This window comes from Mustela lutreola, chromosome 15 (genome assembly GCF_030435805.1).
Source record: "Mustela lutreola isolate mMusLut2 chromosome 15, mMusLut2.pri, whole genome shotgun sequence".
In the NCBI taxonomy this organism is placed as follows: Eukaryota; Metazoa; Chordata; class Mammalia; order Carnivora; family Mustelidae; genus Mustela; species Mustela lutreola.
The window spans coordinates 47,086,973-47,099,258 of record NC_081304.1 but is presented as its reverse complement, the minus strand read 5'-3'; the positions used below and the strand labels follow the sequence as shown (position 1 = coordinate 47,099,258).

The following is a 12,286-nucleotide window of genomic DNA, read 5'->3' as shown; positions in this document are numbered from 1 at the left end:
TCCGATGGAGCGACAATCCCCTATATTCAGACAAAAGCCTGAATGTAGGGGAGACAATCCCCTATATTCAGACAAAAGTCTGAATGTAGGGGATGTCATCCCAGATCATGTGACCTGAAAAACATTCGGGCTTGTTCTTACCATGCCCGATTTTTACAGGTGCCTCCTTTAGACTCAGTAAAAAAATAAAGAGTCCTTTGCAAATGGATGTTAGCAAAAGCGTCCTGAGGGAGAGAAAACATCTCAGATGTGTAACGCATAGGGACACATAGATACAAACAAGATGCAAACAACTTCTAGCCTTTGTTTCAGTCTTACTTGTGGAGAGGTCATGAAAGACCAGAGGCTCAAAATCCACCCCTTGGCTGAAAACAAATCCAAGTGCAACATAGCATGGCCACCTATGGATCCCATCCATCAGTTGTTTTCCATTTCCAATCAAAACACGGCAGGTTCTGTGCAACAGCTGCAGCAACAGCTGCAGCAAGAAACAAACCAAATGAAGACCAGAGCATCTCCCTGAGCGTTGGGTCCTCCCCAAAAGCTGGGCCTTCACTGATGGAACTAAACAGGCTTCCCAGTTTCTAATAGCTTAGTCTCCTAGCAGCCTTCCTCTACTTGTGCACGCAATTCAAATATGTCGAAAGAAGCCCACTTGGGCCATCTGAGACTCATGGTACCCTGAAATGGTTCTGTTTATGCATTTGACAGAGAGAAACAGCGAGGGAGGGAAACGAGCAGGGGCAGGGAGAGTGGGAGAGGGAGAAGCAGGCTTCCCGCTGAGCAGGGAGCCAGATGAGATGGGGGCCCGGGGTGGGGGTGGGTGCGCGCGCGCGCGCGCACACACACACACACACACACACACACACACAGGATCCCAGGTGCCCGAGATCATGACCTGAGCCTATGGCAGACCCTTAACGCCTGAGCCACCCAGGTGCCCCTGGGTTACTGTTTCTTAAGCGCTTCACATTCCAAAGAACCTGTGTGCCAAAGCGGTATGGGAGCGGGGGCGGCGGCACACAGGAGACCCGTTCTCTCCCTAAGCTACAAAAAGCTCAGGGTCCCCTGGTTGGTTCTCCATAGAGCGCACTGATTCTTAGATCTGAGTCCTGAGTTCCAGCCCCACCCCGGTAGTAGAGATCACTTCCACAAGGACCAAAATAGCAATGAAGAGCTCGATAAACACCGCGCATGGCCTCTGCCGCTCTGCCTACTTGGGCTCTCTTTCTCGCTGTCAAATGCAGAAGTAAAATCTTTAAAATGAAAGAAAGAAAGAAAGAAAGAGACATCCTTTTTTCTTTCTTTCTTTCTTTGAGAGAGAGAAGAGAGGGGGACACACAAACACACACACACGTGTGTATATATGTATGTGTGTATACACACATGTACGCACACATATATTCTGCGCGCGTGCAGAAGCAGGGGGGAAGGGCAGGCAGAGGGAGAGGGAGAAGCAGGCTCCCCGCTGAACAAGAAGCCTGATGTGGGACTTGATCCCAGGAACGTGGGATCATGACCTGAGCCAAAGGCAGACGCTTAACCTTAAGGGACTAAGCCGCCCAGGTACCCTGTGAGTCACATTCTTAATCCTCAAGGACGGGAAGTTGAGAATGGAAAGGAGAACTCTGGACAAACTGATCTTGTTTGTTTGTTTGTTTGCTTGCTTGCTTCTTTCTTTCTTTCTTTCAGATCTGTATGTTCCTTTAGCCTCCCCACGTAGGTTAGTTACTCTTCCACAATCGCCTCTTCTTGTTCAACTCAATATACCAGCAACTAGGATTTGCTCCTTCTCAGGGTCTTGCTTTCCTTGGGAGGGCTTTGTCATGTGACACTTTCAGGGAACAAATTTGTAGGCTCCTTTTCCTGTTACTCTGTCTCATGTCAATGTCATCCTTAGGGTCTGCCACAAACCCTGAGCTAAAGGGTGTGCCCCGGTGACGTCTTCCTTTCCAGCATCTTTGAATTCTCCCTCCTTCATGACCTTGTTCCTTCCGTGCACAGCCCTCTGCTCAGCTCCCGCCCCCCCCCCCATGCCAGAAATATGGGTGATGGCCTCTCAAAGCTAAACATACTCTTACCGTACGACACGGCAATCCTGCTCCTTGGTATGTATCGATGACCCAAATGAGTTGAAAACTGAGGTCTGCACAGAAACCTACATGCAGACGTTCACGGCCCCTTCACTCGTAATGGCTTGAACCTGGAGGCAATCCAGAAGTCCCGCAGGAGGAGAATGGATACAGAGAGTGGGGTACATCCAGGCCATGAACTAAATGGTTTTCGGGGCTTTGGAAAGAGATGAGCGAGCTATGGAGCTATGGGGAGCTGTGGGGAGCCAGGCAGGGAAACTTCCGTGTGTATTCCTGACTGAGAGAAGCCAATCAGAAGAGGTGCACCTACCTCACGGTTCCAACTCAATGTGACATGCTGAAGGAGGCCAGACTGTGGAGAGGGTCATGAGATCAGTCGGCTGGAGAGCAGAATATGAACTGTAGCAGACAGCGTCATAGACGGGCAGGTGTGTGGAGAGGGTTTCTCCCCCTCTTTGACCAGGTTTTGCTCCAAAGGAGTGCAGCCAAAATTGTAACCATAGGAGGCAGTGGGCTCCCCGAAAAATCTCAAGGAAAAGAACTGTAAGCAACAGGAATAGCTATTGGTCAGGCTCTAAAGGAAAGGGTGGAGAGATTCAACCAGTTGGCCTGAAAGTTGGCGATAAATGTCTTCTCCCAGAATATGGAGGCCTCGGGGTAGTTCTAGATGATGTGGACTATTTTCTTACTTAGAGACCGTGACATTCTGAGAAAATATATAGACTGTAATAAATCATTATTGCAATGGCATCCCGTGAAACTACTCAGTCCACTGAAGTTGTGAAATCTTGCCTCGTGTTAGTAATTTCCATGTCTGTCTTTCATAATAAGCCAATGATATTCAAACTAGTGATAAGGAAGGTAAGAAGTCAGGCAGGCAGGCAGGGAAAAAGGGAAAACAAAGATCTGTCGGCTGCCAGGGGTTTTGGCAGGGGTGGAGGGTGCCTGTTGGGGGGCGGGGGGAAGGTGCGGGTGGGTAGGTGGGTGGGTAGGGTGACTAGGCAGAGCACAGAGGATTTTTAAGGCGGTGGAACTATTCAGAGTGCTACGATGGTGGTAAGATACTTTTGTCGAAACCCAGAGAAAGGGGGCGCCTGGGTGTCTCAGTGAGTCAAGTCTCTGCCTTTGGCTCTGGTCATGATCTCCGGGTCCTGGGATCGAGCCCCGTATTGGGCTCTCTGCTTGGCGGGGAGCCTGCTCCCCGCCCCCCCCACTTATGATCTGTGTGTCTGTCTGTCTCTCTCTCTCTGTCAAATAAATAAATAAAGTCGTTATAAAAAGGAAAACAAAACCCCAGAGAATGGATAACGCCAAGAGTGGACTCTCGTGTAAACTCTGGACCCTGAGTGGCTGATGATGATGTCACAATGTGGATGAGCAGGTGTCCTGTAGGTACTGGCCGTATTCTCCAGTGAATTTGGCTGTGAACCCAAAATCGATCAAAATAAGTAAGTACGTAAGTACGTAAATAAATAAATAATTAGAAACAAAGCCCCATTAAACGCGCGCGCGCGCGTGCACACACACACACACACACACACACACACACACACACACACGAAGGAACAAACACAAAAACCGGACAGACAGGCAGACCGGATGTGGAGCTGTCTGGGAAATGGTCAAGAAAGAATTGCAGAGATGTGTTTGGTGCAAAAAAGGTGCTTTTAGGACAGCACGAGGACAGGACCTGTGGGCAGAACGAGCTGTGCTGGGATTGTGAGGGGTCACTGGTGGTACGGTTTCCAGTTAGTGGGGGTTAGGGATAAGGTAAGTCTCCCAGGAATGTGTGTATGCTGCGAGCAAGGTCTCCGAGACCTTGCAGGGCTACGTACTGTCAAGGTGAGGTAAGTCCCTCTTGTTTTAGCAAAGCATTAGTCATGAGACCCTTTAGATGTGTGTCTGTGGGCCACGTGTTGGAAGAGGGATGTTAGCATCTCGTGGGCATTTGTGGCTATCGGAGTGAAGTGACACGCACTAGAGCAAATCCTCACGGGTAAAACATTGAACAAAATCCTTGAGGGAGTTGTAGGGGTGTTACACCCTGTATGTGTCAGGGATTCATCAGTGGGTTACAAGTGGTCAGGAGACCTTGCTGTTGCCTCATTTCTCTTGCCTTGGCTCTCTTCATCTGGTCTGAGTGACGTTCCAGGTGGACATTCTTGCTGCTGGGGTGTGGGTGTGGGTGTGAGTGGGGGTGGGGGGGCTGGTGGTGGTGGTGGTGGTGGTGGTGGTGGGGGTGGGGGTGTTTGGTAGTGGTGGTGGTGGACACACATTCTCCTCTACCTGCTTAGGGTCTGTGGCTGGGCCTAGGATGTTGTCCGACAGAAGAGCTTCCCTAGAGAAGGGCATCTAACTGTGGGTAGGTGTTTGCCTGCACAGGGGCGCCTTCACAAGGGCCTAAAGACAGGGACTCGAGGGGTGCCTGGGTGTCTGGGTGTCTGGGCGGGTTGGGCCTCCGCCTTCCAGGTCATGATCTCATGATCTCCGGGTCCTGGGATCGAGCCCCGCGTCGCGTCGGGTTCTCTGCTCAGTGGGGAGCCTGCTTCCTCCTCTCTCTCTCTCTGCCTGCCTCTCTGCTTACTTGTGATCTCTCTCTGTCAAATAAATAAATAAAATCTTAAAAAAAAAAAAAAAAAAGAAAGGAAGGAAGAAAGAAAGAAAGACAGACAGACAAGACAGGGACTCGATCCACTCGTGAAGAACGGACGAGAAAAAAAAGGGGTTTGGGCAAGGGGCAGGCAGCTCCTTGGAAAAGACAGCCCCGGGAAGATGGGGGTGGGGGTGGGGCTGGTCGAAAGAAGTTTCATCGATGTGGACGGTTCAGACCCTAATTCTCCGGCTCCCCTTTCCTGTCTCTGGTGATGGAGGATGCCTTTCTGCTTCCTGGTTCCAGGGAAGGTACCTTTCGCATGGGAGTTGGCTCTCTTGGTCTCGTGAAGACCAGAAGGGTCGGCATATCCTTCTTGTAGGTGCTGCGTCTTCAAGGAGTTGAATTTGAGATAACCGACGTGCCACAGTGGGCACCTTTGAGGGGTGAGGGTGACATGTTCTGGTTTCCTTCAGGGCAGTCTACCCAGACTCAAGTGGCTCACGGGTCCTTGTTCCTCGGGAATCCCTCTCCCCATCCCTGGTCCTGCTATTGCTGGCTCCTTTCTTTCCGGCCATTCCCGAGGCTCCTCCACAGCGGCAGCGTGCCTGCGCATAGGCTCCTTGGCCTGGGTGTTAAAAAGAAGATCGGAAGGTTCCCTGCCGTTCGACCCTGGGCCCTGCAGAGTTTGTCGTTGCTATGGTTCTTCTGTATTTTTTAATCGCCTCTGGGATGATCAGGGATGGACTCCCTGCCTCTCAAACCCAGACTCCATGTCTATTTGGAAGTAGACATTAAAACTGCCTCGCTGGTTTTCTGAGTCGGGGGCCTTGTATTAGACACGACCTGCTCAAAGGGACCTGACCCTAAAAATCTTGGTTTTCTTCCTTGCCTTTGGCCGTGTGGCAGACTTCCCATCTGAATGGATTGTACCCCGGTTCCCCTAGTGACCCAGCTCCAACCTCCGGGAGCGGTTTCCTCATTTTGTTTCTCTCTGAGCAACACCCTCCACCCCCCACCTCCCACTCCCGGCTGATCCCCCAGGCCTCTGTGTGTCCTTTGCTCTTGGGTCCTCTTCAGAGGGTGTTTCACAGAGCCTAGGTTTTTAATTTTGGGGACTTCCAACCCCTCCGTTTATTTTTTATTATTTATTTATTTATTTTTTAACGGATCGCGCCTTTGGTGTCCAGTCTTAAACCCTCTTTGCCTGGCCCTAGATCCCCAGCTCTCCCCCTAGAATCACCCCCCCCCCCCAACATGCGCGCGTGCACACAGACACAGACACACACAGACACACACACACACAGACACACACACACAGACACACACACACACACACGCACACGCACACACTCACGTGTGTTCCAGTGTTCTGTTTCCCATGGAAGTGTGAGATCCGTTTGGAGTTCACATTGGTAGGAGGGGTGAGGTCTGGCTGTTTGGATAGAAGCTTTCTTCTTCCTTTTTTTCCTCCTTCAAAAAGAATTTTGGTGCTGGTGGTAGGGAGGTAGGTAGGTAGGGAGGGAGGGAGGGAGGGAAGGAGGGAGGGAGGGAGGGCAGGCGGGTGAAGGAGCGAAGGAGCGAAGGATCCAGAAGGAGGGTCAGAGAGCAGGAGGGTGAGAAGCAGAGTCTCTGCTGAGTAGGGAGCCCCGATGGATGCGGGGCTCAATCCCAGGACCCGGAGATCATGACCTGAGCTGAAGGCAGAGACATTTCACCGACTGAGCCACTCAGGCGCCCCAGTTTTCTTCTTTCTTTCTTTCTTTCTCTCTTTCTTTCTTTCGATTTTATTTATTTATTTGACAGAGAGAGATCACAAGTAGGCAGAGAGGCAGGCAGAGTGAGAGGGGGGAAGCAGGCTTGCCGCTGAGCAGAGAGCCCGATGCGGGGCGCGATCCCAGGATCCTGGGATCATGACCTGAGCCGAAGGCAGAGGCTTTAACCCATTGAGCCACTCAGGTGCCCCCCAGTATTCTTGTTTCTTTGTCTGCCTTCTTGCCTGCGTGTTGGGCCTGTGGATGTCTGATGACTGACTGTCCTCTGATTTCGTGGGGAGGTGGGCCATGTTTCCTCCTTTGAATGGCCTTTGCGCATCGGTGTGTTATGCCCAAATTCCGAGACACCCCCCCCCCCCCCCCAAAGACGACCACCAGAGTCCAGAGTCAAAGCCAAACAGCAAGGGTTGTTTATTACGAGTTCGAACCTGGACCTCCGCGCACTGGTTGCCGGTGACGCTAAGAGGTCCTGAGCTCAGGATCACGGCACTTTTTATGCACTATTTTTGGGGAGGCAGGGACTTAGCATACATCATAGTATCTCCTAACAAATCACTACATACCGCGGGAAAATCAAACAGCAACTTATCGCCCTCGCCCCGCAAGGACGACAAGAACCCTGGTTCGGATGCATCTTCTCTCTCTCTATTTCTGAAAGTCTACACACTTATATATGCTTACATGACCAATCAGCGAGCAGGGTACAGGAGGGAGCGAATCAGGCGGTGCACCTAAAGGAACAACTTCGCTAGCAACCAATGCTGTTTACTTCCTCTTTGGGCGTTCCGCTTAGTCTCACGAGGCAATCCTAACCTGGCAACTAGCCAGGCGCCATCTTTTACTGGCGGAGGCCGCCCTGGCCAGGGGCCTGCCTCCGACAGCAACTCTCTCATATGACTGGTGCGCTACAGAGCGGGGGGAGGGGGGGGGAGGCTGGGAACAGATTATTGGTTAGGTCAAAGGGCTGTCATTCTTCAAACTGCTTGGTGGGCACCGCTAGGGTATGTGTCACCTCTGGATTGGCTGGGGTCTCCCTGACAAGCCGCGGGGTGCCAGATGGTTGTTATCTCTTGCACCCAGAGCTGGGTGGGGGGTCCGGGAGCAGTCATTTTGTCACGTCCAATTCTGGGTGGGGGTTTCTCTGGTGCCAGATGACTGTTATCTCTTGGCCCAAAGCCGGGTGGGGGTCCGGGAGCGGCCACTCTGCCAGGTTCAATTCTGGGCGGCGGTTGTGTGGTTACAGAGTGCTTATAGAAAGTTTGCTGGTAATTTTCCATCTCCTCATGGGTTAGCAAGGGAAGGTGCAGAAGCAGAAATAGCGGTTATGGTTATAGTTTAGGCATCTCAGGTGGAACCTTTGTTGGGCTTGGGTATATCTGTTTGGGTATCTGTTCCGTTCCATCGATTCATTGATGGACCGACTATGTCTCTTTGTCTGCCAACATCACAGGGTTCCCATGGCCTCTACCAAAAAAAAAAAAAAAAAAAAAAAGGCATTCGACCAGGGTGACTTTATTTCTGATTTTTGATTTGTTTTCCTATGTTGTGTTTGAAATCGACATAGCGATTCGAATGTCTTTGGCCTGTCAGCTCTGTATACCCACCCAGTGTGGCCCTGGAACTCAGGACCCCCACAGATCAAGAGTCGCCTTCCTCGGGGATCCTCTGGACCGAGCCAGCTAGGTGCCCTGAAAGACGTGTACTTGAATCACAGGTGTGAAGTCTGCGCCCATGAACTTTGCACTGGGAAACCTTATTTGGATCGTCGCACTCTTGGGGAAATACTGGTGAAAGAATGTTGTGTAGCTAACTACGGAGGAACTGACTTGGAAGGAAAACCTTTTTCAGTTTCTGGTGTTTGGTCAATTCTCTCGACTCAATAGGTGTCCAGCCTTCAGATTCACATTATTTGCTTGATTTCTCTCTTGTCTGCGTTTCCTCATTTACTTTTATAGTGAATGCTCAGGGTTGATCCTTGACAGAGAACAGTTTTCATCCTGGCGGGTGGGTGGGTGGGTGGGTGGGTGTATGTGTGTGTGGGGGGTGTGTGTGTGTGTGTGGTGTGGGTAGTGGGGGGGGGGGGCTCTTCCGGCGGCAGCGGCCCGGGCGCGTTTCCCAAGTCTCCTCTGGGCTGCTGGAGTCACGCCGTGCCCGCCGGGAGCTCCCGAGGCTGACGCCCGCCCCTCCGAAGTGGGCCGGGACACGAGATTGGGCGGTCTGGTGGCCGGCAGCGCGACTTCACTGCCCTGCGATCCGGGCCTGCCTCGGTGTCTTTCGCGGCGGTTGTCTGCCGCCACCTGGCGGCCGCTTTTATATAGCGTCTCCCCGCCGGAGCGTGGGCGACATCGGCAAGGGATGGCATTTGGTGGCGGTCCCCGAGCTGCAGTTCCGGGAAGCCGGCGACACTAGAGGGAGCCTCCGGTTTTCTCTGGAGTGTCGGGGCGCAATCGGCTCGTGGGAGATTGAACCCGTAGTTTTTTGGGGAACTAGTGGCGCTCTAGCCTCGTCCTCCTCCTCCTCCTCGCTCTCCCGTAGAGGTGTTGGGGGCTGCCTGGAGGGGTGGACCAGCACCCCGCCGGTGCCCCCTCCTCCACCCCTGGCAGAACGGGAGAGGGTGTGCGCGTGCGGCACGAGGACGCCGTTCGGCGTGAGGCTCTGGCCGGTCGTCAGGCCTTCTGTGTCCCGCGTGTCCCGTGTCACACTCGGGTGGTTGGGGACCGGCGTGAGCCTCGCTGGGAAGCCCGTGGATGGCGCGAGGGTTCCGTCCGCGGGCACGCGTGGGGTCCTGGTCGTCGCCCCCGATTTTCTCACCAAGTTTTCCGAGGCCCTCTGCGTAGGTGGGGACCGGATGGGACCGGATGGGATCAGACCAGACCAGGCCGCGCCGCCAGGGGAGGCACGAGCCGCGACCTCCGTGGAGGTCCGGCCATCGGGGGGCGCCTCCACGTGTCCGCCCCCTCTCCCAGTCCCAGCCGGGAGTCAGTGACCGTCCTGGGGCGGTCCTGAGGGCCGGGGCCGGTGGTGAGAGAGAGGAGGAGGCGAGCGCCGGCAGATCCCCCCCCCCCTCCCGCAACAACTTGATTCTTCTCGAAGTCCCGACCTTGGGACGACAGGCGGACCAGGGGAGGAGCTAGCCGGGCAGAGCCGGGCAGAGCCGGCCCGGGCCAGCCCAGCCCACCCCGCTCCACCCCCCTCGCGTCGGCTGTCGGTCCCGGCTACCCCCTGCCCCATGCTCCCGGGGGTCGACCAGATGGCCCTAGGGGTTCCGTGGGGCGCACCCACGCCTTTTCTTGGGGGGTGTGTGTGTGTGTGTGTGTGTGTGTGTGTGTGTGTGTGTGTGTAGGGTGATGGAGCGGTATTTGGGGCCAGTGGCTGGGCCACGGTCCCACGAGGTCCCGGTGACCTGTGGCTAGGCCCCGCCTGATGGCGTGGCTATTTTGTCCCCTGAAAGGAGCACTTTTTGTTGCCAGGTAGGTGCTGACACGCTGTTTGAGTGACTTGCCTTAGAGATGTGGGCCTCTGGGTGCGTGCGGGGCTCCGGGCTTGGCCGTGGTGCCAAATCCGGCTCGGCCCTCGCTTGTTTGAGCCGTCTGCGTGGGCCTGTGCGCTGCCGGCTCTTGTTGCCCCCAGGTGGCCTGGGCTGTGGTGTCACCTCTAGTCTCCAGCACCCGAGGGCTGCGTGGTCAGGTGGCGTGGGTCCTTTACCCTGTGCACTCTGCGTTGCGGGCACCCGGCTGTGGCTGTGGCAACCCCCGTTCCGTTCCGCAAGGCTCCGTGCCACGTGTCAGGCATTCTCCCTGGGTTGCCCGGCTGTTCTTGCCCTAGGCTGGAGGGGTGCCGGCGAGGCTGAAAAGCAGGCCCTTCTGGTGGATGTCCTCGCCGGTTGTTTCCCCCCTCTGGGGCCTCCTTGGGCACGTTTTTGCTGATCGATGTGGTGATGTCGTGTTCTCCCGGGCCGGGCCTAAACCGCGTCAGACGAGGGACGGACATTCATGGTGAATGGGACCGTGCTTCTCGCTCTGCCCGCGGGTCCCTCGCTCCTCCTCTTCTGCCCCCCGCTGTCGTGGGTGGTGTAGGGGGGGAAGGGTGCCGGGGGGGTGTGGGCTCCGGCCCGACTCCACTTTCCCACGGTTCCCGCCTCAGGGCGCCCGTGGGCGTGGGGCCCTCTGACGCAGCGGACACTCTCGCTTGCCTCTCTTGGCGTCTTGTGGGGTGAGCGGCCCTCCCCGTGGCGGGGAGGGCTGTCCCCGTGCCGCGCTGCTCACCGCCTGGGCGTGCTGAGTGCGTGGCGCCTGGCCCTCTGTGGTGCCCCTGGAGCGCTCCAGGTTGTCTCAGGTGCCTGAGGCCGAGCGGTGGCGTCGTTTCCCGTTCCCAGCGACCCCCTCGGGCTGCCGCTGTCGGTGGTGTGTCTGAAGAGCGGGTGGTGGAGCCGGTAAGGGAGGCCCAACCCGCCCCCCCTCTGCGTGGGTGCGGGCGCCTTGTCGTCCCCTGGTGCGCGTTGTGCCAGGGGTGTGTGTGGACAGGACTTGGTGGGGCGTGTGAGTGACCGTGCGCTTGGCCAGCCGAGGGCTGCCGCTGTTTTGCCCAGCAAGCCGTGCCTGTCTCCGCTCCTCTCGTGGCCACGGTGGAGGCACGAGGTTCCTTCTGGGCGGTGATGGGAGCATGGACTGTGTGGAGAGGCAAAGGCGGTGCCCTTGTCGGGCTCTGGCCGCGAGCGCTCAGGATTGCCCTGTGCCTATCCCTTACCGCAGACCCACCCCTGCCCCCAGGCCCTTGGAGGCCTGTGGGACGCCGTCTCGCGGGGCTCGGTCGGGGGGACGAATGGGTGGGGGCGATGCGCCCTCGGTGAGAAAGCCTTCTCTAGCGATCCGAGAGGGTGCCTTGGGGTACCGGAACCCCCCAGCCGCTGGCCCTCCTCTGCGCGTAGTGTCCACCGATGCGGGGTGACTACCGTTGCGTGTTGGGCAGAGCCCCCTCTCCGCGAGGGGTCTGCCGGCCCCGCGGTGGGGCCGAGCGTAGCTCTCTTGCCTACCGCGGCCTGCGCCTCCCCCCTCCGAGTCGGGGGAGGATCCCGCCGGGCCTGGCCGACGTCTGGCACGTGGGGCTCCCGTGTGCGTGCGAGGGAGTGCGTGCGTGCGTGCGTGGCCACTCCCCCGCGGCCGTGGGTCTCCTGCCCTGTTGCCGTGCGAGCGGCTGTGTCTGCTGCCCGCTCCCGTGCCGAGTGGCCGCCGGCGGTGACGTGTGGCCACGGGTCGGGCCGCTCTCGCCTGGGGGCGCTTCCCCCCGGGTCGTGGTTCCGGGACGGACTAGACGGACGGGCGGAGGTTTAGACGGGCCCCCTGTGGCGGGGGTCCCGTGGGGTTGGGCCCCAGCGGTGTGGGGCCCGGTTCGCGGTGGGGGAGGCGCGCCAAGGGTGCTGAGGCCGGCCGGCGTCCCCGGGCGTCGCGGGACCGCTCTCGTGCTGGTGGCGGTGGGATCCCGTGCACGTTTACCTGGCGGCCCGGCTCGCGCCTTCGTTGGTGCGCCCTTCCCCCCCACCCCGAACCGCTCTGCACGCGCTGGTCGGCCGTCGCCCGCTGGGCACCCTCCCCTCCCCGTCGCCGCCGACCTCCCCCCCCCACTTTGTCCCTGGCTTGCCTGGACGGCTGAAGGCGCGCTATGCCCTCGGTCCACTCCCTCGGGACCAAAAACGGCCTCGCCGCTGTTGGGCGTTGTCCCCTCCCCGGCCTCTAGGGGCTCTTGGGGAGGGGGTCGTCCCTGGGCGAAGGAGCCTCGGCCCCCGGTGAGGAGGAGAGGCCGCGCGGGTCCAGTCGAGCGGGGCACGGAGG

The 12,286-nt window shown here is 57.1% G+C and overlaps 1 pseudogene; it reads left to right on the top strand.

Moving 5' to 3' along the window:
* The first annotated feature begins 2,476 nt into the window (after positions 1 to 2,476).
* Positions 2,477 to 2,877, top strand: LOC131815641 (10 kDa heat shock protein, mitochondrial-like; annotated as a pseudogene).
* Positions 2,878 to 12,286: the final 9,409 nt, after the last annotated feature.